We start from the raw sequence: 21,784 nt of genomic DNA, 5'->3' as shown, positions 1-21,784 counted from the left end.
GGGAGATCTCGTTTGGACTTTTTAGGGAGATCTCGGCATCTTAGAATAATCTCGGGGAGATCTCCAACGTTGACTTAGGTTTACTTTATAGTTTTTTTAATAAAAATATAAATGAAAACATAAATATATGTATATTTATATACATTTTTACGAGATTTTACAAAAATATCTTAGAAATGAGCGAGAAAATCTTAGAAATTATGTACTTTACAAGAAAATTTTACAAATTAGCAAGAAAATTCGAGAAATCGTGGTTTTTACTAAGTTTGACCCCGTTGACCGAGAAATCTCGGGAGATGAACATCTCGTCTCGGTTGCCTTTCAAAAACGATATCCCGGGGAGATCTCGGGAGATTTACAACACTGTCTGTAATTAATGGGTTTTCATTGTAACTCTATTATATACATTTGATAAGTAGTAATACTAACATTATCACGCGATGTTCATAAAACTAGAGTTGTGATAAAATAAAATAAAAACTGAATCCACTCATTTTTAAGTTGATCTGATTTTGTGACACATGTTTGTTTTTTCACATTCTAAGAAATGTGCTCCCCTTGTTAACTACTCCAACATTCATTATCAAAAATTTCAACCAACATTCATGACCATAAATAAATAAATCCTAAATTTGTAGAATCCAAATTAAGGACCAAACTTGCTAATTTTCAAGATTCTGATTTCCCTCAAATACGGCACCGTCGTCGGTTCGCACCCTACATTGCCGGAGACCGCCACTTAAATTACTGGAGCATGGCCAGAGACGTATCCTGGAACCACATCGCCTGCAATTAACCTGTTTCCTGGTTCGATTTACTAGTCTCATTTTTAATTTAATGTTTTGGTTTCCAGTGACAAGTTTTTATGTGCTAAGTTTTATGTTAAATTATCCTACCGTATATGTATATGTTGATCATTGATCGAATTTTTTTTTTTTTTTTTTTTTGAAATATTGCTGTTTATAATGTGGTTGTTAGGCTAGTACAAGTGTTATTATCTAAAGTTGTTTACGACTATTATAGGTTTAATAATGCAGAACAGTGATCATTAAGTTCATAAGTATTATATATCTTTGGGTGAATCTAACTTGGTACGCAAATAACCACTTATTTAGTGAACAATGAATTCGTTAGAGATGTTAAGGCGACAAGCTATTAGAGTAGCAACACGATTGGCGACTTATTTAATTATCGGATCATCAGCATAGTGACTGAGTAATGATGTCTCAAAATCCGCGTGTTAATAGAAGTTGTCACCCACAATGTGGTTACTTCGTGACGAATTTAGATATTTTTAAAAAATTGTGTCTTATTAATACTGAAGTAATGGGCTCTATTCTCGTGTTGTACCATTTTTATCTCGTGTTATAAAATGTTTGCTTTTCGGAATTTTTTTATTTTTTTTTTTACTGAAGTACCACTTGCTGTCTTTGGATGAGTGGCAAGGCCAAAATCCATCGCTATATTAGTTTAAACATGTATCTAAACAGTTTTTTTTTTTTTCCTCTGGTAGTGACTAGTTTAACATTCATTATAAGCCCTCTTTGATATGGCTTTGTAATTTCAACATGAAGTTGGTCGTATGTGATATGCCAATTTCGTCTAAGGTGAGTATTAACCTAAGAAATTAAAAGGTAGAAGGTAGAAGGTAGAAGGTTTTCCCTGTTCGGGCTACCCGGGAGGGCGAGTAATCCGACTTCATACTCTGATGTACGCAGCCCAGCGGGATTACTCCCCGGCTATTTCCAAACTATCCCTGGTCACTACTGTTAGAATGTTATACTTCACCCATGGATCTTATTGATCAAAGAGGCCAAATATATAGTACATGATCTGATCTCATATCCCTTGATTTTAGGGATCCTACATTTAATATGAGATATGGATAAATATGCCTACATTTAATGCTAGATATTACATAAGATATTGTCTACGTCTAATGTCCGTTAACATCCCCCCACAGTTTGAGCGGGAGAGGAATGAACGGTCAAACTGGATTAAAACGCTAAAAACTAAATAACATTCTTCTTTCCGAGCAGACTGATATTCGTTGATGTGGTTGCGTATTGCTTGACTGCGTTTCCTTTTCCGTAACGTTTTTTTTTACGTCGTGGCTTGCTTTGCCTAAGGATTGAGCAGGACTTGGGCATTGAACTTTGTCGACGATAACCAGTCTTTATCGGAAGAGATTATTATTCTTATTATTATTTTTTTCGAGGTTTGGAACCTAGTCTATTTAGGCGGCTCATCCTCACACCGATTATTAAAACCTCCGATTAATTGAGCATAATGATAATTATTATGTGGGCTTAATGATTTCAATTCCAAGGTGAAGGAGCCCACCACTCACCCAACTTTTGACTTTCCCTTTGATTACCACCAATTATTACGCTATTAATTCCAATCGCTCCACCCATTATTTTCAACTTGATTCAAACAGTTTTGTTGAAGTAGCCCATCATGGTGATTAGTGAGCAGAGTTATACGGTGGTTGTTGAGGCGTTTCTCAGGAGGAAAAAATTTTGCATCTACCTAATTGGTGAAGTGGTTATAGAGAACGAAGAAAAAAAATAAAGGTAGGTTTTTTTTTTTTTTTTTTCCTTTTATATAACAGAAGTGGTGATGGTTTAGAGAGTCTGGAGCTGAAACTGTGTATATTTCAACCGTGATGTTGCTGCTCCGGTGGTGAGATGACGGTATATATTTCAACCGTTGTTGGATGCTTTTTGCAAGAAATTGAAAAAGAAAAAAAATATAGAAGACGGGAGCTGAAACGGTGTATATTTCAACCGTGATGTTGCTGCTCCGGTGGTGAGATGACGGTGTATATTTCAACCGTGATGTGGATTCTTTTTACAAGAAATTGAAAAAGAAAAGAAAGATAGATAGAAGACCGAACTGGAGTTTCAGCTCTGATGGGGTTAGGAAGATTTTATGGGTGGTAGAGCAGAAGCGGCACACAGGCGGCCGACTAGGTTTGGATCAAACCCTCTGATACCATGTTAGAATGTTATAATTCACCCATGAATCTTATTGATCAAAGAGGCCAAATATATAGTACATGATCTGATTTCATATCCCTTGATTTTAGGAATCCTACATTTAATATGAGATATGGATAAATATACCTACATTTAATGCTAGATATTACATAAGATATTGTCTACATCTAATATCCGTTAACAACTACTAATTTCTTTCTAACCTAAGAAATTACTACAATGCAAATCTTAGTATGAAAAGGGACAACAAATATGAAAACTAGAAGGATGCAAGACAAGGACATGCTAATTTTTTAAATTTTGAAAAGAGAGTTCTTTGGTCCATACGCACCAATATTGAGAAAGTGACTATCTTGACCTCAAAGACTATTGGAAAATGATAAAATTTTCATTTTCAACTTTAGTATTAAATTAATACACAACATTATTCCCCTTGTTGTGATTTAGGAGTTTATAACTACCTTTAATAACGTAATCACTAATTAGAGAATAATAGAAAGAAGAGAGAAAGAGAGAGTATATGTATAAGTAAACATATATATTTTCATAAGTGCATCTTTTGCAAACTACATCTTCATATATTTATAGTACAAAATAAATCACTGTGTGATTAGGTAGGAAATTTGTAGCCACAAAATTTGGCAGACATTATTGACTTTCATAACACTCCCCCTTGGATGACAATTTTTATTTCATTAAGATCAACTACAAGTTACTGCCTCATTAAAAACCTTGCTAAAGAAAATCCAGTGGGAAAAAAACTTTAGGTAAGGGAAAAAGAGTGCAGCATAGAGTTGACTCCCCCTCAAGTAGACATCACTGAGCTGTTACATCTTTTGAACATGCCTCATGCCAATATTGTGAACGTGTGTTCTGATAATAGCAATTGAGAGTGCTTTGGTGAAAAGATCAGCAGAGTTTTTGCTGGATTGAACATATCTCATTTCAATCTGGTTGTCCTTAATGAGATCTTAAGTGTATGAGAAGAATCTAGGAGGTATGTGTTTTGTTCGGTCACTTTTGATATACGCTTCTTTCATTTGTGCTATGCAAGCTGCATTATCTTCATAGATAGTTGTTGGACTTTTATCGCGTTCTAGTCCACATAAATCATTAATGAGTTGTGTCAATGATCTCAACCAAAAACATTCCCGAGTAACTTCATGTAATGCAATCACTTCGGCATGATTTGATGATGTTGCAACAAGTGTTTGTTTTTGAGAACGCCATGATATTGCGGTACCTCCATTTAGGAATACATATCCATTTTGAGATTTAGCTTTATGTGGATCAGATAAATAACCTGCATCTGCATAACCAACTAAATCTTGTTTTGATTCGTTAGAATAAAATAATCCTAAATCAGTAGTTCCTCGAAGGTATCGAAATATGTGTTTGATCCCATTCCAGTGTCTTTTGGTAGGAGCTGAGCTGAACCTTGCCAACAAATTAACTGCAAAAGAAATATCAGGTCTTGTACAATTTGTAAGATACATAAGAGCTCCAATTGCACTAAGATATGGTACTTCTGGTCCCAGAATATCTTCATGATCTTCACAGGGACGAAATGGATCAGTATCAACATTAAGAGATCTAACAACTATAGGAGTACTTAATGGTTTTGCCTTGTCCATATTGAAACGTTTTAAAATCTTTTCTGTATAAGTTGTTTGATGTACAAGTAAACCATTAGGCATATGCTCAATCTGCAAACCAAGGCAATACTTGGTTTTTCCGAGATCTTTCATTTCAAATTCTTTCTTTAGAATTTGAATGGCTTCATGGATCTCTTTATTTGTACCTATGATGTTAAGATCATCGACATAAACAGCTATGATCACATATCCGGATGTTGTTTTCTTAATGAATACACATGGGCAAATAAGATTATTTGTATACTCTTTGCTTATCAAATAATCATTTAATCATTTATACCACATGCGACCAGATTGTTTCAACCCATATAAAGACCTTTGTGATTCAATGGAATACATTTCTTTGGGTTTTGCATTAGATGTTTCTGATACCTTAAACCCTTCATGGATATTCATGTATATATCACTATCAAGTGATTCATTTAAATAATTAGTAATAACATCTATGAGATGCATTTCTAAATTTTTAGAAACTGTTAAGCTGATTAAGTATCTAAAAGTAATTGCATCCGTAACAGGAGAATAGGTTTTCCTCATAATTCATTCATGGTCTTTGAGAGAAATCTTGAGTTACAAGTCTAGCTTTATCTTGGAACTTCATTTTTTCTCATTTCTTTTCGGATAAAAATTCATTTTTTATCTCATACGTTTAACATCTATAAAAGTGATAACGATTGAGCCGAAAACTTTTCTTTTATTGAGCGATTCTAATTCAGCTCGTATTGCTCCTATCCAATGATCCCAATCATGTCTATTTTGTCATTTCATGACAGATTTTGGTTCTGGATCATCATCATCATCATTCATGATGTCATATGTAACATTATATGAAAATATCTCATCAAGATTTTTCATTTCATTTCGGTTCTATAATATTTTTTAATGTGCATAATTGATTGAAAATTCCGTATTGACATCATCAATCTCCTTTGCAGAATGAGTATTGATTTGTGGTTCTTCTTGAACACTTTCTTTTACCTCATTATCAGCTGATTTTCTTTTTCGAGAATTTTTATCTTTGGAACCAATTGGTCTCCCACGTTTCTGGCGTGACAAAGACTCAAGAGTGACATTATTGCCAGCTTTTGAAATTTCAATTCTTGCTAGAGTATTTACTGCTGATATATATGATTTAGTCACTCTTTTTGCATCTGTAAATGCATCGGGCAATTTATTCGCAAGTTCTTGCATATGCATTATTATTTTTTTGAATTTTTGTTTCGCATTCTTTTGTGCGAGTATCAAGATACCTTAATTGATGTTCACATCATGAAACATCATTTTATTTATTTTTTCATTTCTCCCCCTAATCTAGGGAACAATTTTCATTAAAATGACAATCAGCAAAAACGTACTGTAAAAACATCACCCGTCATGTATTCAATATATCTTATGATTGAAGATGTTTCATATCCAACATATATTTCAATCCTTCTTTGAGGAACCATTTTTTGTGGTGGTGCAATTAAAAATACACTGCACAACCAAATGTTCTAAGATGGAAAATATTTGACTCTCGACCAAACTTAAGTTGGTAATGGAGAATATTTATGACTTGCACTTGGTTTAATGCGAATTAATGTCGCATCATGTAAATTTACATGTCCCCATATAAATATTGAGAGGTTTGTACTCTTTACCAATTGTCTAGTTATTAGCTGCAAGCGTTTATCTATTGATTCAGCTAAACCAATTTTGTGTATGCACATGAGCAACTGGGTGTTCAACAACAATCTCTGTAGACATATAATAATCATTAAATACTTGAGATGTTAACTCACCAGCATTATCAAGTCTCATCCTTTTAATAGTGTAATCAGAATAATGTGTTCTCAATCTAATAATTTGTGCAAGAAACTTTGCAAATGCCATATTACGATTTAATAACACACAAACATAAGACCATTCGCTAGATGCGTCTATTAGAACCATGAAATATCAAAATGGTTCACATGATGGATGAATTGGTCCATATATATAACCTTGAGTTCTTTTTAAGAAACATGGGTGATTCTTTCTCAATATTCTTTTCATTAATCACCATATGTGCTTTTCATTAATCACCATATGTACCTTTTCATTAATCACCACATGTGCTTTTTCATTAATCACCATATGCGCTTTTCATCATATATCCTTTTCACCTTATGAGCTTTTAATCATATGCGCTGCGCTTTTCATCATATGCACTTTTCATCATATGCGCTTTTAATCATATGCGTTGCACTTTTAATCATATGCGCTGCGCTTTTCATCATATGCGCTTTTTATCATATGCGCTTTTCATCATATGCGATTTTAATCATATGCGCTGCGCTTTTCATCATATGCGCTTTTTATCATGTGCGCTTTTAATCATATGCGCTGCGCTTTTCATCATATGCGCTTTTAATCATATGCGCTGCGCTTTTCATCATATGCGTTTTTCGGTGCTACATAGGTATTTCTCATTTTCGGTTATCATTGACTGATAATCATATCCATTATGATATATATCAGAGAAACTTAACAAATTTCTCTTTGATTTGGGAAAAAATAAAGCATTGTTTATCAGAAAATTCGTACCATTTGGTAATATGAATTTTTGCCTTTTCCGTTCCTTATATCAAGTTTGCAAGACATGATATAGTATTTATAATTCCTTCATTTGATTTAAATCAATGAAATATTTCTTAGATTTGATCATAGTGTGTATGTTACCACTATCTGCAATACATAGGTCTTTACCATTTAATTGATGTTGTATTTCAGCAGGATTCATACTAAAACTTCAAATAAGATAAGCAAATAATGAGTTATATTTCAGCAAGATAATCAAATTATATTACCTGCAAACAAGTTACAATCTGAAGTACAGAAAAGATAACACTTAATAAACATATGCGTTATGGTCTAAAATCATTTATTTATGAGTGATACATAACAAGCTAGACATCTTAGAAAATTTAAACCATTCAAGTCTCAAGGTAGCTCAAGGTTTATTTAATCAAGATTTTTTAACAGATTCACTCTCGTTTTATTTTCTTTTGGGACTTATTTGTAGAGATAAACAAGATGTTCATGTATTCAAGAAATACTAGACTGATGATCCACGTTACCAGATCATTAATAAGAATCTTCGGGATTCTTATAAGAGCGTCTACTAACATCTTCAATTTTATTCTTTCATGGATCACCGTTATTTCTTGATAATTAATATCGTATCTATCTTTGAGTATTTTCCATAATACACTTGGATCTTCGATCATATAATATGTAGGTTCTAAGGACTCGTCAATATGTTTGCTAAGAAAAATACTTGCTATTGCTTTCTCTTGTTCGGAACAATTGTTATTTTCATTAAGGGTTTCTAAAATACCAATTGATTCGAGATGTTTTTCTACATTCATAACCCATGTTAAGTAGTTGTTCCCACTTGATTCTAAAGGAGCAAATTTAAGCATTTTCAAATTCGACATTTTCTATTATCAAAAAGATGAACAACATAAATCATAATCATAATCAACTTCTATTCATAGACAAATAATAAAATGAAATTAGAATCATTTTAAATTCATAAGTAGCAAACAACAGAATAATGGCATGATTACAAATGATAAAACCACAAGAGCAGGATAGAATATAGGTTCACCCGGTGGTATATTAGCAATAATGATGATAGTTAGTATGACCAATACAATAGGAAAAATCATCCTTGTGTGAATCATCTTTAAAAAAAAAACTTTTTTGAGAGTGGTAATCTGAGAAAATGAAGATTGATTTGTGAAAATATGAAAACAGAGATGTTTATTTTATATTTGAAAAATATAGTCGTTGTAATGACGTCAGTTGACGTTAACAACCGTTTTGTATATATGGTTGTTGTAACGTCGTTAGTTGACGTTAACGACTGTTATGTACTCGTTGTATTAATAATAATTTTAATAAAAGAAATTTTATTAGTACAAATACGATTACTATAAATACATTTAGTATAAATACGTTTAGTATAAATACGAAGATTAAGAGAATAAACATATTATGCATAAATAATAAATTTTAAGAATAAACATTAGTATGCATGAAATAAATAATGATTAATTGCATAAGTAATCATAAATGTTAGATAACATAAATATAAATCTTAGTGAAGTTAATAAGAGTTAGATTACAGAAATATAATTCAGGCGGTATAACCGACCATATATAACTTATATAATATAAATATAAATGTTAGTGAAGTTAATAAAAGTTAGATTACATAATATAATTCAGGCGGTATAATCGACCATATATAACTTAAATAACATAAATATAAATGTTAGTGAAGTTAATAAAAGTTAGATTACATAATATAACTCAGGCGGTATAACCGACCATATATAACTTAAATAACATAAATATAAATGTTAGTGAAGTTAATAAAAGTTAGATTACATAAATATAATTCAGGCGGTATAATCGACCATATATAACTTAAATAACATAAATATAAATGTTAGTGAAGTTAATAAAAGTTAGATTACAGAAATATAATTTTACTTATGATGATAATAATATTTATCTTACTAATAAATAATAGAAGATATCGTTAAAGAATTTCTTACCTTGATTAGTGACTTGTGCTTTCTTAAATAAACTTTGATTATACGGAGCACTTCGTGCTGATAACGTGTTGTGATTTAGGAGTTTATAACTACCTTTAGTAACGTAGCCACTAATTAGAGAATAATAGAAAGAAGAGAGAAAGAGAGAGTATATGTATAAGTAAACATATATATTTTCTTAAGTGCATCTTCTGCAAACTACATCTTCATATATTTATAGTACAAAATAAATCACTGTGTGATTAGGTAGGAAATTTGTAGCCACAAAATTTGGCAGACATTATTGACTTTCATAACACCCCTAATATTATACAATCTTTTTCTAAACAGTAATATTATTTTGTTAGATAATATAAATAAAAATTAATTTAAATTAAAATGATATTATATTTTATAAAAATAAAAATAAATAATAATTCGGATTTGTTAATCAAATTCAAAAGTTAAAACTGCATGTAAAAAACACTTCTGTTATAGTGTAATAATAAGATAAGATACTATAGTATATTACCCAATGATTTTAAATCAACAATTTATTTACTCCTCCTAAGAAAGATTTTACCCTTTAGCTTTTAGCAGGAATGTTACAAGAATTGAAATTTGGGTCTAGTTTCCACTTTGAGCCTTCCTGTCGTGTATAACAATTTGAGTTTTCATCAGGGCCAGATATTGGGCCGTGCAACCCGTGCAGCCGCACAGGGCCCAATATCTATAGGGGCCCAAAAAATATATTCTAATGTTGCATACATATGCTCATTATCCATACATGAGTCCATTTGATACATAATAATTTAAAAACTAATAAATGAAATACACCATGCTACGTTTTCTATTAAATTTGATATCACGTTTTCTACGTCCGTTATTTTGATTGATCATAGTAATTTTTACTTTATTAGTATTATTAAACGTTATTATTATATAATTGAAAATTTTGTGTATATAAGGGTCCGATTTTATTTATCGCACAAGGCCCATAAATTTGACAGGACGGCCCTGGTTTTCATGATTATGGGAGATGGTCAAATTTCTATATCACATATGAGTTTTCATTCTATTAGGGATTAGGGAATTTATTATCACCACAAAAATGTTTTTGAAACCGACAGGTGGACTTAGTCTTTTAGTTGATTTAATTCAATCATCTTCTTTATTAGTATTATAATATATACCCAATTTCATTATAATATTATATTGTCTATCATCTGTAACAACTTATATCATGGCCATACTCCCACTGTGTCTCATCTTGTTAACTAATTTAGGGAATATCACCAAAATGCTCATTTTTTGAAGCTTGTTGACTGACAGCCCTTAGAAAAAAAGTTTGACAATTTGCCCTCGCAAGGCGCAAGAGGCCTTGCGTCCTTGCGACCTTGCGTCCTTGCTTCCTTGCATTTAGGCCTAAACGCAACAAACAGTCTTGTGTCCTTGTGTATTGCGTCCTTGCGTCTTGCGTCTTGCGTCTTGTGTCTTGCGTCTTATCCCGATAAGATTTCATTGATTTCTTGGATAAGATTTTGCTAGATTGTTGTACTTTTACGGATAACATTTCATTTCTATATAATCATTTAACCTGGAACAACAGATTATCAGTTCATTTCACTACATTTCCACATAAATCATATCATTCCTAGCATCATTAAGGTAACTTTCCACCTTTTTTCACTTGTTTTTTAAATAATGAGTTGTAGTGATAATGAAACCTTTGTTATTCATATATGTTGTGGTGATTCTTTTCAATTTATTAATAACTTACCTATGTATTTGCCTCTAGATTGTTTTAGAACTCGATTAAAACTCCCAGTTGCTCCACAAAAACCAATTACTCGAAGAATATTGTTAAAAAATGTTCTTAGAAAAATTAATTTGCCACGTAATGCTCCTATTTCAATGAGATATGTTGTCGATAATCTTGTTTTTGATATTACTGATGATTATGAAGACTTTCGTGATTTTCTACAACATGCAATATCAAATGCTCCTATTGATATTTATATTATCGACAAAGTTACAATGCATCAACTACCAGAAAACTTACAGTCATTGCAAATCCTACCAAAAAAGAATGTCCATCAAAACCTACCATCAAACGATGTCCAACAAAATCTACCAACACACGAGTCTCAAACAAACCTTCAGACACCCAATTTGGAAGAAGCACGACCTGAAATACCACCTCCAAACACAGAAGACTTTGATTTCTTCAACAATGGAGTTGAGAACATATGTAAAATAAAAAAAACAGATCATCCTTTTGAATCAGTTGTCGCGTCTAGTGATTCGGAGTAAGAAAATGACAGAGAAGATCAAGATGAAGATGAAGAAGATGAAGAAAAAAAAAAGATGTATTCTGGAATATGCCACTTTTATTGAGTGAGCATGACCAAGAGACTGAATCTACGAGCCAAATACCAACCAGTTATAGAGTGTCCGATTTGATTTAAGTTCGACAAACTTTTTTAAACAATGATGATTTTGTAAACCATCTATACACAAAATGTCTTGAAGAAAACTTCCAAATTAATCCTTTAAAGTCGGACAAATCTCGATTCACCGCTAAATGCATGTTGCCAAATTGTGAGTGGAAATGTAGTGCATACAAAATACGCCACACTGACAACTTCATCGTAAAGAAATTGCATGATGTACACACATGCTCACGTACCCAAATTATGGGAAATAATAAACATGCAACCAAAAAGGTGTTAGGAAGTATTCTGATGGAATTGTTCAAAGCTGCTAATCGAGACTATAAACCAAAAGATATATGTGATAATGTTGGCAACCATTTTTGGGTGAGCATTTCTTACAATCAAGCATGGAGAGCCAAGTGTCATGCAATAGAGATGCTCCGTGGCAGTATGGATGACTCGTTCCGAATGCTTCCCATTTATCTTCATAACATTAAGATTCATAACCCAGGAAGCATGACAAATTTGGTGACTGACAATGAAAATAGATTCGTGATGTGTTACATGTCTTTTGGCGCAGTTGTAAGTATCATTCATCCTAAAATTGTTTTATCTTAAAATAATAGCAATCTCATTTGATTTGTTTGAGTGCAGATTCGATCATTTGTCCAAAATGTTCGCCCTATTATCATCGTTGACGGTGCACATTTGAAAGCTGGATACTTGGGTACAAATTTAATTGCTGTTGCAATGGATGCCAATAACGGAATTTTGCCATTGGCTTATGGAATTGGTGAAGGCGAGACAAACGAGGTTTGGTCATGGTTTTTTGGCAATCTAAGAGATCATTTAGAGAGTAGTTATATGAGTAATCGTATGTCAGAGATTACCTTCATTTCTGATCGTGCTCCATCAATAGTACATGGTATTTCAAATGTGTTTTCTGAAGTCTTTCACTCTTTCTACGCACGTCATCTATTCATGAACATAAAAACGATGTCCAACAAATTCAAATATTTTGAATGGCACTATTAAAAAATGGTTAAGGCTTACCGTTTGTCAGATTTTCAAGACAATGTTAGTGTATTTCAAAGAAGATTAAAAGCGTCTCACAAGTATCTACATGACGTTGGTTTCAACAAATGGTCCAGAAGTCAAGCTGATCATGTTAGGTATGCATACCTTACTAGCAACAATGTAGAGTCTATTAACACTCTATCCAAACATGCTCGCAAACTACCAGTTTGCATGTTATTGGAATTTTTTCGCGCTTCAATACAGGATTGGTTTTTCAAACATCACAACAAAGCAGTTAGTCTTACTTCAACAGTTACTCCATATGTTGATCGAAAATTAGCCAAGAGGACGAACAAATCAAGAAGATGGCAAGCATTTCCATCGACAAACAATCTAATAGAGGTGCGTGATGGAAGGAAACTGGTCTCGTTAATATAGAAGATAGAACTTGTACATGTGGGCAATGGCAGTTATCAGGCATACCTTGCGGACATGTAATTGCAGAAGTACGACTCTTCGGAGTGGAAGATGTTACATGTTATGTATCACATTGGTTCATGTCTCAAACGTATATAAATACGTATTCTGAACACATCCTTCCTTTTCCCCATCAATCCGAATGGTCGGATACAGGGCCCAAGATCTTGAAAATCGTAAACCCCCCAATTCAAAAGAAAAGAGCACCTGGACGCCCAAAAGGTACCGATCGGTGTAGTGACCCAAACTTTTCCACGATTATTCCATGATTATATATTAAATGAAAACTATATTTGCATGATTAAATGTTTCCAACATGTTAAGCAATCAAACTTGTTAAGACTTGATTATTTGAAATGAGTTTCATGTAGACAATTGACCACCCAAGTTGACCGGCGATTCACGAACGTTAAAACTTATAAAAACGACATGATGATATATATATATGGAAATATATATGGTTAACATGAGATTATGATAAGTAAGTATCTCACTAAGTATATTAACAATGTGTGTTATACATAAAAAATGAGAATATTGAATTATGAAGCTAGAAACGATATACATAACGATTATCGTTATAACAACGTCTTACTAAATACATATGTATTGTATTAAGATATTGATATACTATATTTAACATGATAAAATGATAATTAAGTATATCATTGTGTGTATTAACAATGAACTATATAAGTAAGATGAGACTACTAACATAAGGATTTCGAAACAATATATATATATATATATATATATATATATATATATATATATATATATATATATATATATATATATATATATGTAACAATTATCGTTGTAATAGTACTTTAACATATATATAGATGATGTTAAGATATATTCATACACCATGTTATCATGTTAACATAAAAATTTAACATCTCATTTAAGTATAATGACAATGAATTAATTACATTTAACAAGATCGTTAACTTAAAGGTTTCAAAACAACACTTACATGTAACGACTAACGATGACTTAACGACTCAGTTAAAATGTATATACATGTAGTGTATTTAGATGTATTAGTACACTTTTAAAAGACTTCAAGACACATATCAAAGTACTTCTACTTAACAAAAATGCTTACAATTACATCCTCATTCATTTTCATCAACAATTGTACTCGTATGCACCCGTATTCGTACTCGTACAATACACAGCTTCTAGATGTATTTACTATTGGTATATACACTTCAATGATCAGCTTTTAGCAGCCCTTGTGAGTCACCTAAATATGTGGGAACCATCATTTGGAAAATAGCATGAAATATCTCATAAAATTACAAAAAATATTATAAATCATTCATGAATTATTTACAAAAAAAACAAACTTACACATCCTTTATATCTAATCCATATACCAACGACTAAAAACACCTAAAAACACTTTCATTCTTCAATTTTATTCATCTAATTGATCTCTCTCAAGTTCTATCTTCGAGTTCTAAGTGTTCTTCATAAATTCTATAAGTTCTAGTTTCATAAAATCAAGAATACTTTCAAGTTTACAAGTCTACTTCCAAGTTTTCTAATCCATTCCAAGTAATCATCTAAGATCAAGAAACCTCCATTATTTATAGTAGGTTATCATTCTAATTCAAGGTAATATTCATATTCAAACTTTGATTCAATTTCTATAACTATGAACTATCTTAATTCGAGTAAAAATCTTACTTGAACTTGTTTTTGTGTCATGATTCTACTTCAAGAACTTTCAAGCCATCCAAGATCCTTTGAAGCTAGATCAATTTTTGTCACTTCCAGTAGATTTACCTACTAAACTTAAGGTGGTAATGATGTTCATAACATCATTCGATTCATATATATATAACTATCTTATTCGAAGATTTAAACTTATAATCACTAGAACATAGTTTAGTTAATTCTAAACTTGTTCGCAAACAAAGTTAATCCTTCTAACATAACTTTTAAAATCAATTAAACACATGTTCTATATATATATATGATATGCTAACTTAATGATTTAAAACCTGGAAACACGTAGAACATCGTTAAACCGGACATACACTGTCGTAGTGAAACCGGGGGCTGTTTTGGGTTAGAAAAATAAAAACTATCTTAATCTTTGAATTGGAAGTTTGTTTTATGGAAAAATGATATTTCATATGAATATGATACTATATCCAAAAATCATGGTTAAACACAAAGTTGAAGTATGTTTTTCAAAATGGTCATCAAGATGTCGTTTTTTCGACGGAAATAACTACCTCTTTAAAAAATGACTTTAACCTGTATTTCTGACTATAAACTTATACTTTTTCTGTTTAGTTTCATAAATTCCAGTTCATTATGAAACTATAGCAACTTGAATCACTCAAAACGGATTTGAAACGAAGAAATGACGGGTAAAACAAAATTGGATAAATTTGCTAGCTTTAGCTACGAAAATTTTGTAACAAATCTAGACTAACCATAACTTAACTAACTTATATTGTATTATACATGTATTCTAACATATATTATGTAATCTTGGGATACCATAGACACGTATACAATGTTTTGACATATCATATCGACCCATCTATATATATTATTTGGAACAACCATAGACACTCTATATGCAGTAATGATTGAGTTAGCTATACAGGGTTGAGGTTGATTCCAAAATAATATATATATTTTGAGTTGTGATCTAGCCTGAGACTTGTATACACTGGGTCGTGGATTGATTCGAGATAATATATATTGATTTATTTCTGTACATCTAACTGTGGACAACTAGTTGTAGATTACTAACGTTGGACCGCTAACTTAATAAACTTAAATCATTAAAACGTAATAAAAAATGTTGTGAATATATTTCGATCATACTTTGATATATATGTATATATTTGTTATAGGTTCGTGAATCAATCCGTTGCCAAGTCTTAAATTTTTGACGAAGTAAAAATATGTGAAAGTGAGTTATAGTCCCATTTTTAAAATCTAATATTTTTGGGATGAGAATACATGCAGTTTTATAAATGTTTTACAAAATAGACACAAGTATGCGAAACTACATTCTATGGTTGGATTATTAAACTGAATATCGCCCTTCAACTCTGGTAACCTAAGAATTAGGGAAATGGCCCCTAATTGACGCGAATCCTAAAGATATATCTATTGGGCCTAACAACTGCCATTCAAGTTATGGATGGCTTTAGTACTTTGAGATTATTATACAGACGAGAGGTTCTGTTTGGGGATATTCTATGCATTAAGTTAATGTCGGTTACCCGGTGTTCAACATATGAATGATTTTTATCTCGATGCAGTTTGCGAAATGCCTGATATGAGATGTGTTTATAAAAATAAAAATCTTGTGGTCTATTATTATGATTGATAATTATATAGGTTAAACCTATAACTCACCAACATTTTTGTTGACGTTTTAAGTATGTTTATTCTCAGGTGATTGTTAAGAGCTTCCGCTGTTGCATACTAAACTAAGGACAAGATTTGGAGTCCATGCTTGTATGATATTGTCTAAAAACTGCATTCGAAAGTTTTCTTTGTTGTAACATAATATTTATTGTAAACCATTATGTAATGGTCATGTGTAAGCGTGATATTTTAGATTATAATTACTTGATAACCTAGGTTATGTCCTTTAAACCTTTGTCGATAAAATAAAGGTTATGGTTTGTTTTAAAAATGAATGCAGTCTTTGAAAAACGTCTCATATAGAGGTCAAAACCTCGCAACGAAATCAATTAATATGAAACGTTTATAATTATTATGAACGGGACATTTCAGTTGGTATCCGAGCGTTGGTCTTAGAGAACCAAAAATTTACATTAGTGTGTCTTATCAAGTTTGTAGGATGCATTAGTGAGTCTGGACTTCGACCGTATATTTTTCTCTAAAAACGATTGCTTAACACTTTTTGTTGAAAACTATATATTATTAACATGTAAATATTATGTGATATATTAATCTCTTAATGTGCTTGATATTGTGTGATAGATGTCTACCTCTAGTACAAATCCCATTGACTCACCTAATAATAATGAATAGTCGAATATATATTGGGAAGACTCACAAATTCCCGAAGAGGAACCGGAAGAAGAGGAACAGGAAGAAGAAGAACCGGAAGAAGAGGAACCGGAAGAAGAGGAACCGGAAGAAGAAGAAGAGGTTCCGGAGGAGGAAATATTAGAAACCACTGAAAAACAGATAAATAAAAGAAAACCCTCAACCAATGGACTGTAGTGACCCGAACTTTTCCATGTTTATATATATATTAAATGAAATTGTTATTTACATGATTAAGTATTTCCAACATGTTAAGCAATCAAACTTGTTAAGACTTGATTAATTGAAATAGGTTTCATATAGACAATTGACCACCCAAGTTGATCGGTGATTCACGAACGTTAAAACTTGTAAAAACTATATGATGACATATATATGATTTTATATATAGTTAACATGATTTTATTATAAGGATGTATCTCATTAGGTATTTTAACAATGAGTTATATACATAAAAATGAGACTATTAATTTAAGAAACTCGAAAACGATATATATAACGATTATCGTTATAACAACGTCTTACTAGGTACATATGAATCATATTAAGATATTGATACACTTGGTTAATTATGTTAAATTATAATTAAATATATTATTAAGTGTATTAACAATGAAATACATATGTAAAAATAAGACTACTAACTTAATGATTTCGAAACGAGACATATATGTAACGATTACCGTTGTAACGACATTTAACTGTATATATATCATACTAAGATATATTATATATCATAATATCATGATAATATAACAATTTAACATCTCATTGGTTATAATAAACAATGGGTTAACAACATTCAACATGATCGTTAACCTAAAGGTTTCAAAACAACGTTTACATGTAACGACTAACGATGACTTAACGAATCAGTTAAAATGTATATACATGTAGTGTTTTAATATGTATTCATACACTTTTGAAAGACTTCAAGACACTTATCAAAATACTTCTACTTAACAAAAATTCTTACAATTACATCCTCGTTCAGTTTCATCAACAATTCTACTCGTATGCACCCGTATTCGTACTCGTACAATACACAGCTTTTAGATGTATGTAATATTGGTATATACACTCCAATGATCAACTCTTAGCAGCCCATGTGAGTCACCTAACACATTTGGGAACCATCATTTGGCAACTAGCATGAAATATCTCATAAAATTACAAAAATATGAGTAATCATTCATGACTTATTTACATGAAAACAAAATTACATATCCTTTATATCTAATCCATACACCAACGACCAAAAACACCTACAAACACTTTCATTCTTAAATTTTCTTCATCTAATTGATCTCTCTCAAGTTCTATCTTCAAGTTCTAAGTGTTCTTCATAAATTCCAAAAGTTCTAGTTTCATAAAATCAAGAATACTTCCAAGATTGCAAGTTTACTTCCAAGTTTTCTAAATCCATTCCAAGTAATCATCCAAGATCAAGAAACCTTTGTTACTTACAGTAGGTTATCTTTCTAATACAAGGTAATAATCATATTCAAACTTTAATCAATTTCTATAACTATAACAATCTTATTTCGAGTGGAAATCTTACTTGAAATTGTTTTCGTGTCATGATTCTGCTTCAAGAACTTTCAAGCCATCCAAGGATCCTTTGAAGCTAGATCTATTTTTCTCATTTCCAGTAGGTTTATCCAAGGAACTTGAGGTAGTAATGATGTTCATAACATCATTCGATTCATACATATAAAGCTATCTTATTCGAAGGTTTAAACTTGTAATCACTAGAACATAGTTTAGTTAATTCTAAACTTGTTCGCAAATAAAAGTTAATCCTTCTAACTTGACTTTTAAAATCAACTAAACACATGTTCTATATCTATATGATATGCTAACTTAATGATTTAAAACCAGGAAACACGAAAAACACCGTAAAACCGGATTTACGCCGTCGTAGTAACACCGCGGGCTGTTTTGGGTTAGTTAATTAAAAACTATGATAAACTTTGATTTAAAAGTTGTTATTCTGGGAAAATGATTTTTATTATGAACATGAAACTATATCCAAAAATTATGGTTAAACTCAAAGTGGAAGTATGTTTTCTAAAATGGTCATCTAGACGTCGTTCTTTCGACTGAAATTACTACCTTTACAAAAATGACTTGTAACTTATTTTTCCTACTATAAACCTATACTTTTTCTGTTTATATTCATAAAATAGAGTTCAATATGAAACCATAGCAATTTGATTCACTCAAAATGGATTTAAAATGAAGAAGTTATGGGTAAAACAAGATTGGATAATTTTTCTCATTTTAGCTACGTGAAAATTAGTAACAAATCTATTCCAACCATAACTTAATCAACTTGTATTATATATTATGTAATATTGAGATACCATAGACACGTATACAATGTTTTGACCTATCATGTCGACACATCTATATATATTTCGGAACAACCATAGACACTCTATATGTGAATGTTGGAGTTAGCTATACAGGGTTGAGGTTGATTCCAAAATATATATAGTTTGAGTTGTGATCAATACTGAGATACGTATACACTGGGTCGTGGATTGATTCAAGATAATATTTATCGATTTATTTCTGTACATCTAACTGTGGACAACTAGTTGTAGGTTACTAACGAGGACAACTGACTTAATAAACTTAAAACATCAAAATGTATTAAAAGTATTGTAAATATATTTTGAACATACTTTGATATATATGTATATATTGTTATAGGTTCGTGAATCAACCAGTGGCCAAGTCTTACTTCCCGACGAAGTAAAAATCTGTGAAAGTGAGTTATAGTCCCACTTTTAAAATCTAATATTTTTGGGATGAGAATACATGCAGGTTTTATAAATGATTTACAAAATAGACACAAGTACGTGAAACTACATTCTATGGTTGAATTATCAAAATCGAATATGCCCCTTTTTATTAAGTCTGGTAATCTAAGAATTAGGGAACAGACACCCTAATTGACGCGAATCCTAAAGATAGATCTATTGGGCCTAACAAACCCCATCCAAAGTACCGAATGCTTTAGTACTTCGAAATTTATATCATATCCGAAGGGTGTCCCGGAATGATGGAGATATTCTTATATATGCATCTTGTTAATGTCGGTTACCAGGTGTTCACCATATGAATGATTTTTATCTCTATGTATGGGATGTATATTGAAATATGAAATCTTGTGGTCTATTGTTACGATTTGATATATATAGGTTAAACCTATAACTCACCAATATTTTTGTTGACGTTTTAAGCATGTTTATTCTCAGGTGATTATTAAGAGCTTCCGCTGTTGCATACTTAAATAAGGACAAGATTTGGAGTCCATGCTTGTATGATATTGTGTAAAAACTGCATTCAAGAAACTTATTTCGTTGTAACATATTTGTATTGTAAACCATTATGTAATAGGCGTGTGTAAACAGGATATTTTAGATTATCATTATTTGATAATCTACGTAAAGCTTTTTAAACCTTTATTGATGAAATAAAGGTTATGGTTTGTTTTAAAATGAATGCAGTCTTTGAAAAATGTCTCATATAGAGGTCAAAACCTCGCAACGAAATCAATTAATATGGAACGTTTTTAATCAATAAGAACGGGACATTTCAGTTGGTATCCGAGCGTTGGTCTTAGAGAACCAGAAAATTTGCATTAGTGTGTCTTATCGAGTTTGTTAGGATGCATTAGTGAGTCTGGACTTCGACCGTGTTTTCTTTAAAAATGATTGCTTAACATTTTTGTTGGAAACTATATATTATTAACATGTATATATTATGTGATATATTAATCTCTTAACATGTTTGATATTGTGTGATAGATGTCTACCTCTAGCACAAATCCCATTGACTCACCTAATAATAACGAAGAGTCGAATATATATTGGACTGATTCACAAGTTCCCGAAGAAGAACCGGAAGAAGAATCAGAACCGGAAGAAGAATCAGAACCGGAAGAGGAGGAACCGGAGGAGGAAATAGAACCGGTGGGGGAAATAATAAAACGGTTAAGTAAAAGTGAAACATCCGAGACTAATCCTCCCGGACGGAATCTTCAACAGTTGGTTCCATTACGATGATCGACTCCAAATAATATCTTTAATATGAGTTAATGCACAGCGGAAGACTTATTTTGTACCTGAGAATAAACATGCTCTAAAAAGTCAACATAAAGTTGGTGAGATATATAGGTTTGATGCTAGCAGCGTTATAACTATGGACCACAAGATTTAAAGTTTATAAACATAATACACTCTCAAGTGTATGAAAAGCATTCTAAGTAGTGGGCACCCGGTAACTAGCCTTAACAAAAGTGTGTACCCCTGAGTTATAATAATATGTGCACCGAATCAAGTGCGTTCCGTTAACCTCGAAGTACTAAACACCCGTTCTTCTAGTTTAGTAGTGACTAGAACAACATCTGGGTGGGGGTGTAAAACCCGATAGATCTATCTTTAGGATTCGCGCCTACCAGTTCATAAACCAATAGTTAAAGTTACCAAGCTAGGGGATTTTTGATTCAAACCCATGTAGAACGTAATTTTAGTCACTTGTGTCCATAACGTAAATCATTTATA

Source organism: Rutidosis leptorrhynchoides, chromosome 4 (assembly GCF_046630445.1).
Source record: "Rutidosis leptorrhynchoides isolate AG116_Rl617_1_P2 chromosome 4, CSIRO_AGI_Rlap_v1, whole genome shotgun sequence".
NCBI classification, from domain to species: domain Eukaryota; kingdom Viridiplantae; phylum Streptophyta; class Magnoliopsida; order Asterales; family Asteraceae; genus Rutidosis; species Rutidosis leptorrhynchoides.
This window is presented reverse-complemented; position numbering follows the sequence as displayed.